Source organism: Salvelinus sp. IW2-2015, linkage group LG1, assembly GCF_002910315.2.
Source record: "Salvelinus sp. IW2-2015 linkage group LG1, ASM291031v2, whole genome shotgun sequence".
Taxonomy (NCBI): Eukaryota; Metazoa; Chordata; class Actinopteri; order Salmoniformes; family Salmonidae; genus Salvelinus; species Salvelinus sp. IW2-2015.
Genome location: NC_036838.1, coordinates 54,837,975 through 54,847,717, shown reverse-complemented (window position 1 = coordinate 54,847,717; position 9,743 = coordinate 54,837,975). Strand labels below are relative to the sequence as shown.

Sequence of the window (9,743 nt, the reverse complement as noted above, 5' to 3'; positions counted from 1 at the left end):
ATCAGGGTATCTACTAGATAGAACACAACAATCATGGTGTCTACTAGATAGATCACAACTTTCCGGGTATCTACTAGATAGAACACAACTTTCAGGGTATCTACTAGATAGATCACAACCATCAGGGTATCTACTAGATAGAACACAAATATCATGGTATCTACTGGAACAACATAAACTTTCTTATTCCATACAGAATAACAGAATTGTATTATTCTGTGTCTGCCCCCCCCAACTCTGTTTCTGGCTCACCTCTTGGTCAGCAGAATCTGCACCAGCCTCCTCTCTTTCCTTTTCTTTTTCCTCCTCTCCTCTCCTTCTCCCTGGTGCCTCCTCTAGTCTGTGGTCAAGTATGAACCCAGTCAGCCCTCCTCCCTCTCCTCCTTCTCCCTCTCCCTCCATCTGCCACTCCAGCTCCACCTCTCTGCGCTGCCGACTGCTGTAAACCAGCCTTACCAGGGTCACATTGGGAGGCATGGGGTATCCTTAGAGGGGGAGAGGTTAGGGAGACAGAGAGGATGGGGGATGGGGGTGGGTCAAAGAGAGAGAAGGGGATGAGAGGAGGAGGTACAGTAGAACAGTAATGAAATAGTAATTCAGTTCATCAGAAAACTTTTTAGTTTAGTTTTCTGTGTGTACAGACTAACGCTTTATTGATCTTATTCTTGACCAATAGTCTAAAAGGTATCTTACTCTTGACCAATAGCGTAACAGGGATCTCGGTCCCTCCCACGGCGTTGCTAGCGGAGCACCAGTATTGGCCGCTGTCTGTTGTTCCATCCGTCTCTAAGACCGTCAGGTTGGTCCACGCAGCCGCGCGACGCAGCACGTACTTCCTGGTTGTGGCCAGGGCTTCCTGGACTTCCTGTAAATCAACCAATCACGTTTTAACTCTACAGGTCACTGGTAGAGCTGTACGTAATTACAGTATGCTGGCCTAGACCCCAAAAGTACTTTACAGTAACCCAGCCTAGACCCTCAAAGTATTTTAAAGTAATCTAGACCCCAAAGTACTTTACAGTAGCCCAACCTAGACCCCCAAAGTACATTACAATAACCTGGACCCCCAAAGTACTTTTACAGTATCCCAGCCTAGACCCCCAAAGTACTTTACATTATTCTGGCCTAGATCCTCAAAGTACTTTACATTATTCTGGCCTAGATCTCAAAAGTCTTTACATTATTCTGGCCTAGACCCTCAAGTACTTTACATTATTCTGGCCTAGATCCTCAAAGTACTTTACATTATTCTGGCCTAGATCCTCAAAGTACTTTACATTATTCTGGCCTAGACCCTCAAAGTACTTTACATTATTCTGGCCTAGACAGTACTTCATATCTGAAGTACTTTACATTATTCTGGCCTAGACCCTCACAGTACTTTACATTATTCTGGCCTAGATCCTCAAAGTACTTTACATTATTCTGGCCTAGACCCTCACAGTACTTTACATTATTCTGGCCTAGATCCTCAGAGTGAGCAGCCGATCAGAGGCAAGGAAAAACTTCCTAGAGGGAAGAAATCTTGAGGAACCAGACTCCGAGGGTGGCGGGGCATGTACCTGTACGACTTCCTGTCTGTGGTTGTTGAACCAGACAATCGGATTGGCCGGGGGATAGTTGGATTGAAGGATACAGGTGAGCTGAACGTCACTGCCCTCGAACACAGACACCACACTACGCTGGGTCAACAAGACTGGTGCCTCTACACACACACACACACAAAGGAGGGAGAAAGAGATTCGATCACTGTCTTCATATACAGACACCATGTAAGAATGTTAGTTAAACCCAGTACATGTCTATTGGACTGTTAGTTAAACCAGTACATGTCTATTAGCCTGTTAGTTAAACCAGTACATGTCTATTATACTGTTAGTTAAACCCGGCACATATCTGTTATCCTGTTAGTTAAACCCAGTACATGTCTATTAGCCTGTTAGTTAAACCCAGTACATGTCTATTATCCTGTTAGTTAAACCCAGTACATGTCTATTATACTGTTAGTTAAACCCAGTACATGTCTATTATACTGTTAGTTAAACCCGGCACATATCTGTTATCCTGTTAGTTAAACCCAGTACATGTCTATTAGACTTAGTTAAAACCAGTAGATGTCGATTAGCCTGTTAGTTAAACCAGTACATGTCTATTAGACTGTTAGTTAAACCCAGTACATGTCTATAAGCCTGTTAGTTAAACCCAGGGCTCCTGGGTGGTGCAGCGGTCTAAGTCACTGCATCTCAGTCCCTGGTTCAAATCCAGGCTGTATCACATCCGGCCGTGATTGGGAGTCCAATAAGGCGGAGCACAATTGGCTCAGCGTCATCCGGGTTTGGCCGGGGTAGGTTGTTATTGTAAATAAGAATTTGTTCTTAACTGACTTGGCTAGTTAAATAAAAGTTTACAGTGGTTCTTCCTTTAAAAGTTACTAGTTTATGCCGCGACCGTTAGTGGTAGATGGTGGCATTCTGTCATTGCACCACACTATCACAAGGGGGAGTTAGAACGCTGATCTTATCTCTCATTGAGATAACATCTCTTTTCCAATAGAGACCTGGTCCAATAGCAGCAAGTGGAACAACGTTTCAGAAAAAACAACTTACATACACTAACACAACATTAAACAAAACTATAAACACACATACAGTACAACAAAAACATTTCACGTAAAAAACATGAAAGTCTTGACTAAAAACAGCTGTCCTAAAGACAATTACATTCTTCTATGATATATACATCGATCAAGTGTTTAAACTCCACCAACGAAACTAGATCATCACATTTTTAAATGTTCAGGAGAGAATTCCAGGACCACGGAGCTAAGTAACTAAAACTATTTCTACCATGACCTGTTCTAATTTTTGGTACTGTTTGAAGCAAATGAGAATAGTAATTGATATTTATTTACCGACCTGACAAAAAAATAACATATAAAATGGCATTTTACCCAATATGGCCCCATTAAATCAGTGTATACCAGTGTTAAAGCCTACGCAAGGTCAATGATGACCAGCCAACAGCGCTTTTTGATTTGTAATGAACCTGAGGGCTGCATGATACACTGTATCATGTGCTCTCAGGGTAGTGGTTGAGGCCTGCATATATCACTGAAATCTAAAACCGCCAGTAATGTACATCGTACCAGCTCCTTCGTGGCCTCAAAATAAAAACAAGCCTTATGCCGGTAATAAAAACCTATTCTCAGCTTGAGCTTCCTTATCAAGTTCTCTACATTCTGTTTATTTGTGTTTTATCTGTCGGCTCTGTGCTTTAACTCAGGATCTGTGTGTAGTTAATCCGACCCTCTCTGCCTAGTCGTCGCCATTTTTACCTGTTGTTGCTGTGTTAGACTAGCACCCTGTTATTGCTGCTGTTATCTTACCTGTTGTTTTAGCTAGCTCTCCCAATCAAGACCTGCAATCACTTTATGCCTTATTGTATGTCTCTCTCAAATATCAATATGCCTTGCATACTGTTGTTCAGGCTAGTTATCATTATCATTGTTTTGGTTTGCAATGGACCCYGTAGTTCCACTCTCCGTACCTCTGATACCTCCTTTGTCCCACCCCCCACACATGCGGTGACCTCACCCATTGAGACCAGCATGTCCAGAGATACAACCTCTCTTATCATCACCCAGTGCCTGGGCTTGCCCCCGCTGTACCCGTGCCCCACCATACCCCTGTCTGCACATTATGCCCAGAATCTATTCTACCACACCCATAAATCTGCTCCTTTTATTCTTTGTCCCCAACGCTCTAGGCGACCAGTTTTGATAGCCTTTAGCCGCACCCTCATCCTACTACTCCTCTGTTCCTCGGGTGATGTGGAGGTAAACCCAGGCCCTGCATGTCCCCAGTCACCCTCATTTGTTGACTTCTGTGATCGAAAAAGCCTTGGCCTCATGCATGTCAACATCAGAAGCCTCCTCCCTAAGTTTGCCTTACTCACCGCTTTAGCACACTCTGCCAACCCTGATTGTCCTTGCGCCTGTCCGAATCCTGGCTTAGGAAGGCCACCAAAATTCTGGGATTTCCATACCCAACTATAACACTTTCCGTCAAGATAGAACTGCAAAGGGGGAGGAGTTGCAATCTACTGCAGAGATAGCCTGCAAAGTTCTTGTCATACTTTCCAGGTCTATGCCCAAACAGTTCGAACTTCTAATTTTAAAAATTAATCTCTCCAGAAATAAGTCTCTCACTGTTGCCGCCTGCTACCGACCCCCCTCAGCTCCCAGCTGTGCCCTGGCACCATCTGTGAATTGATCGCTCCCATCTAGCTTCAGAGTTTGTTCTGTTAGGTGACCTAAACTGGATATGCTTAAAACCCCGGCAGTCCTACAATCCAAGCTTATGACCAATCTCACACAAATCATCAAGGAACCCACCAGGTACAACCCTAAATCCGTAAACATGGACCCTAATAGACATTATCCTGAACACCTGCCCTCCAAATACACCTCTGCTGTCTTCAATCAAAGCTCACGATCACTGCCTCATTGCCTGTATCCGCACGGGCTCGCGGTCAAACGACCACCCTCATCACTGTCAAACGCTCCCTAAAAACACTTCTGCGAGCAGGCCTTTCTAATCGACCTGGCCGGTACCCTGGAAGGATATTGACCTCATCCCGTCAGTTGAGGATGCCTGGTCATTCTTTAAAAGTACTTCCTCACCATATTAGACAAGCATGCTCCGTTCAAAAAATGCAGAACCAAGAACAGATATACCCTTGGTTCACTCCAGACCTGACTGCCCTCGACCAGCACAAAAACATCCTGTGGCGAACTGCAATAGCATCGAAGAGCCCCGCGATATGCAACTGTTCAGGAAGTCAGGACCAATACACGCAGTCAGTCAGAAAGCAAAAGCCAGCTTTTTCAAGCAGAAATTCGCATCCTGTAGCTCTAACTCCAAAAAGTTCTGGGATACTGTAAAGTCCATGGAAAACAAGAACACCTCCTCCCAGCTGCCCACTGCACTGAGGCTAGGTAAACACGGTCACACTGATAAGTCCGTGATAATCGAAAACTTCAACAAACATTTCTCAATGGCTGCCATGCCTTCCTCCTGGCGACTCCAACCTTGGCCAACAGCCCCGCCCCCTCCGCTGCTACCGCCCAAGCCTCCCCAGCTTCTCCTTTACCATATCCAGATAGCAGATGTCTGAAAGAGCTGGAAAACTGGACCCATACAAATCAGCTGGGCTTGACAATCTGGACCCCCTATTTCTGAAACTGTCCGCCGCCATTGTCGCACCCCCTATTACCAGCCTGTTCAACCTCTCCTTCGTATCATCTGAGATCCCCAAGGATTGGAAAGCTGCCGCGTCATCCCCCTCTTCAAAGGGAGACACCCTGGACCAAACTGTTACAGACCTATATCCATCCTGCCCTGCCTATCTAAGGTTCTCGAAAGCCAAAGTCAACAAACAGATCACTGACCATCTCGAATCCCACCTACCTTCTCCGCTGTGCAATCCGGTTTCCGAGCCGGTCACGGGTGCACCTCAGCCACGCTCAAGGACTAAACGATATCATAAGCCATCGATAAAAGACATTACTGTGCAGCCGTCTTCATCGACCTGGCCAAGGCTTTCGACTCTGTCAATCACCATATTTCTTATCGGCAGACTCAGTTCACCAACTACTTTGCAGACAGAGTTCAGTGTGTCAAATCGGAGCATTTGTCCGGTCCTCTGGCAGTCTCTATGGGGTACCACAAGGGTTCAATTCTCGGGCCGACTCTTTTCTCTGTATACATCAATGATGTTGCTCTTGCTGCGGGCGATTCCTTGATCCACCTCTACGCAGACGACACCATTCTATTATCTTCCGGCCCTTCCTTGGACACTGTGCTATCTAACTCCAAACGAGCTTCAATGCCATACAACACTCCTTCCGTGGCTCCAACTGCTCTTAAACGCTAGTAAAACCAAATGCATGCTTTTCAACCGTTCGCTGCCTGCACCCGCACGCCCGACTAGCATCACCACCCTGGACGGTTCCGACCTAGAATATGGACATCTATAAGTACTAGGTGTCTGGCTAGACTGCAAACTCTCCTTCCAGACTCATATCAAACATCTCCAATCCAAATCAAATCAAGAATCGGCTTTCTATTCCGCAACAAAGCCTCCTTCACTCACGCCACCAAACTTACCCTAGTAAAACTGACTATCCTACCGATCTCGACTTCGGCGATGTCATCTACAAATAGCTTCCAATACCCTACTCAGCAAACTGGATGCAGTTTATCACAGTGCCATTAGTTTTGTTACTAAACACCTTATACGACCCACCACTGCGACCTGTTATGCCCTAGCTCGGCTGGCCCTCGCTACATGTTCGTCGTCAGACCCACTGGCTCCAGGTATCTACAAGGCTATGCTAGGTAAAGTGCCGCCTTATCTCAGTTCACTGTCACGATGGCTACACCCACCCGCAGCACGCGCTCCAGCAGGTGTATCTCACTGATCATCCCTAAAGCCAAAACCTCATTTTGGACGCCTTTCCTTCCAGTTCTCTGCTGCCTGCGACTGGAACGAATTGCAAAAATCTCTGAAGTTGGAACTTTTATCTCCCTCAACAACTTTAAAAATCTGCTATCCGAGCAGCTAACCGATCGCTGCAGCTGTACATAGTCCATCTGTAAACTACCCACCCAATTTACCTACCTCACCCCCCATACTGCTTTTATTTATTACTTTTCTGCTCTTTTGCACACCAGTATCTCTTCTTGCACATGATCATCTGATGATTTTATCACTCCAGTGTTAATCTGCTAAATTGTTAATTATTCGATTTATTGCCTACCTCATGCCTTTGCACACATTGTATATAGATCTCTCTTTTCTACCATGTTATTGACTTGTTTATTGTTTACTCCATGTGTAACTCTGTGTTGTCTGTTCACACTGCTATGCTTTATCTCTGGCCAGGTCGCAGTTGCAAATGAAACTTGTCTCAACTAGCCTACCTGGTTAAATAAAGGTGAAAAAAAAAAAAAAACATAAACATGCCACAGGGAAGCTCAGCTTATCATCAACCCACACCCAAATATTTGTACACTTTAACTTGCTCTATAGTATGTCCAGCCAATGTAGCAATGACATGATTAGTAACATGCCTGGTATTTGAAAATACCATGCATTTAGTTTTACCCGAATTTAGAACCAGCTTTAAATCATACAAATGATCTTGTATGATGTTAAATGCTCTTTGAGCATTTTCAAAAGCTAAAGATAAACTACTACCACTTGAATAAAAAACAGTATCATCTGCATAAAAATGAACATTCGCTGTTTCAATAAGATCTCCAATGTTGTTGATATACAAAATGAACAACAGTGGGCCCAAAATGGAACCTTGCGGAACACCTGAGCACACCTCTATGGACTCAGATTTACAACCATCCGCCATTACACATTGTGTACGATTTGATAGGTAATTTATAAACCAATCTAGAGCATGACCAATAATTCCACAACATTTTAACCTTTGCACTAACACAGCATGGTCCACGGTGTCAAAAGCCTTCGACAAATCAATAAAGGCAGACACACAATGTAACTTATTATCAAGAGCACAGTGGATGTCATTTAAAACCTTCAATGTTGCTGAAACAGTGCTGTGGCCAGACCTAAAACCTGATTCCATTTCAGATGTTGTTTTCTTGGAGGTAGGTCTTTAGCTGCCTACTAACTAAGGACTCCAGTACCTTTGACAGTACAGACGATGTTGATATGGGTCGATAGTTGTCAAGTAGTGAAAGCAGATTTCCATAACTTGGGGATTTCCTTAACATCTTGCATGAGGTTAAAAATACATGTAAAGGGGAGAGCAATGATGTCTGCAGCTAGGTGTAGGAGGCGGGGGTCTTTTCATCAGGGCCAGGGGATTTCTTTTCCATCAATTTCTTTCACGGCTTTACACACTTCTGAAACAGAGAATGATGAAAAGGAAAACCTGGTGAAGGAGTGCACAGGGGTGTCAGGTAAATTCATAGGGGCTCAATTATACCTTTGACCTTTTCAAAGAAACTGCCTCCATCTAAAAAAATGCTGATTCAAGGCTTTCAGAATGGAAGTTCTCTCAGTTACAATCTGTGTGTCGACCAACAATTGTTTGGGAAACTGTGTATCTTTTTTGCACTCCAAACCTTTCACTACTTGCCAGAATTTGGATGGATTATTTAAATTATGTGAAGTAGATTTCAGGTAGTGGTCTGCTTTCAATTTACGGATCATAGCCACACCCATATTTCAAAGATGTTTAAAAGCCATCCAATCATCTGCCAAACCAGTCCCTCTTGCTTTAGCCCACATAGCATTTCGTTCCCTTATGATTTTTGTAAGTTCCTTAGTGATCTAATGGTAGTCTAAACTGTGGCAATTAATGGAGGTGTTTTCAGTCTGAGAGTCTCTTCTCTGGCTCTAGAGTCCTGCATCAGGCAACAACAACAAAAACTGTCGGTGGTCCTGGAGTTAAGAGAGAACTTGGGTAAATACAATGGGGGAATTACACTTGACATTAGTAAGAATGTCTCACCCGCTGTTCAAGAATTGCCTTCATTCAGATTACAATCTCTCACTTTTGGTTATTTGAAAACAAAATAATCTCCAAAGTATCGTTATTTTTTAACTTCTTAATAAGTTAACAAGCTATAAAAGTTGGTCGCAATTTCGGTTAAATCCACCAGAAAAGATAGAACAAATAATACAACAAATATTGTAATTAAACTCAAATATACTATTGATTAAAAAAAACTTTATCAATTGGAACCTTTATCAAGTGGAAGGGGGAAAATGTAAGGAACTTGTCTGTCGGCCCTGCATTAAAGACCAAAATTGGCTAAATAAAATGGTGTGTTTACGGACATATTCAATCAATCATTATCCCAGTCTGCTGTTCCCACATGCTTCAAGAGCTCCACCATTGTTCCTGTTCCCAAGAAAGCTAAGGTAACTAAGCTAAACGACTACCGCCCCGTAGCACTCACTTCCGTCATCATGAAGTGCTTTGAGAGACTAGTCAAGTACCATATCACCTCCACCCTACCTGACACCCTAGACCCACTATAGACCACTTCAATTTGTTACACGCCCCAATAGGTCCACAGACGACGCAATCGCAACACACACTGCACACTGCCCTAACCCATCTGGACAAGAGGAATACCTGTGTGAGAATGCTGTTCATTGACTACAGCTCAGCATTTAACACCATAGTACCCTCCAAACTCTCATCAAGCTCGAGACCCTGGGTCTCGACCCGCCCTGTGCAACTGGGTACTGGACTTCCTGACGGCCGCCCACAGGTGGTGAGGGTAGGTAACAACATCTCCACCCCGCTGACCCTCAACACTGGGGCCCCACAAGGGTGCGTTCTGAGCCCTCTCCTGTACTCCCTGTTCACCCACGACTGTGGCCATGCACGCCTCCAACTCAATCATCAAGTTTGCGGACGACACTACAGTGGTAGGCTTGATTACCAACAACGACGAGACCCTAAAGGGAGGAGGTGAGGCCCTCGGAGTCTGGTGTCAGGAAAATACCTCAAACTCAACGTCAACAAAACAAAGGAGATGATTGTGGACTTCAGGAAACAGCAGAGGGAGCACCCCCTATCCACATCGACGGGACAGTAGTGGAGAGGGTAGTAAGTTTTAAGTTCTCTGCGTACACATCACGGACAAACTGAATTGGTCCACCCACACAGACAGCGTTGTGACTCCCGG

The 9,743-nt window shown here is 44.4% G+C and overlaps 1 pseudogene; it reads right to left on the bottom strand.

Moving 5' to 3' along the window:
- LOC139027583 (V-set and immunoglobulin domain-containing protein 10-like 2) overlaps positions 1–9,743 on the bottom strand; it is a 123,250-nt pseudogene that overhangs the window by 64,259 nt on the left and 49,248 nt on the right.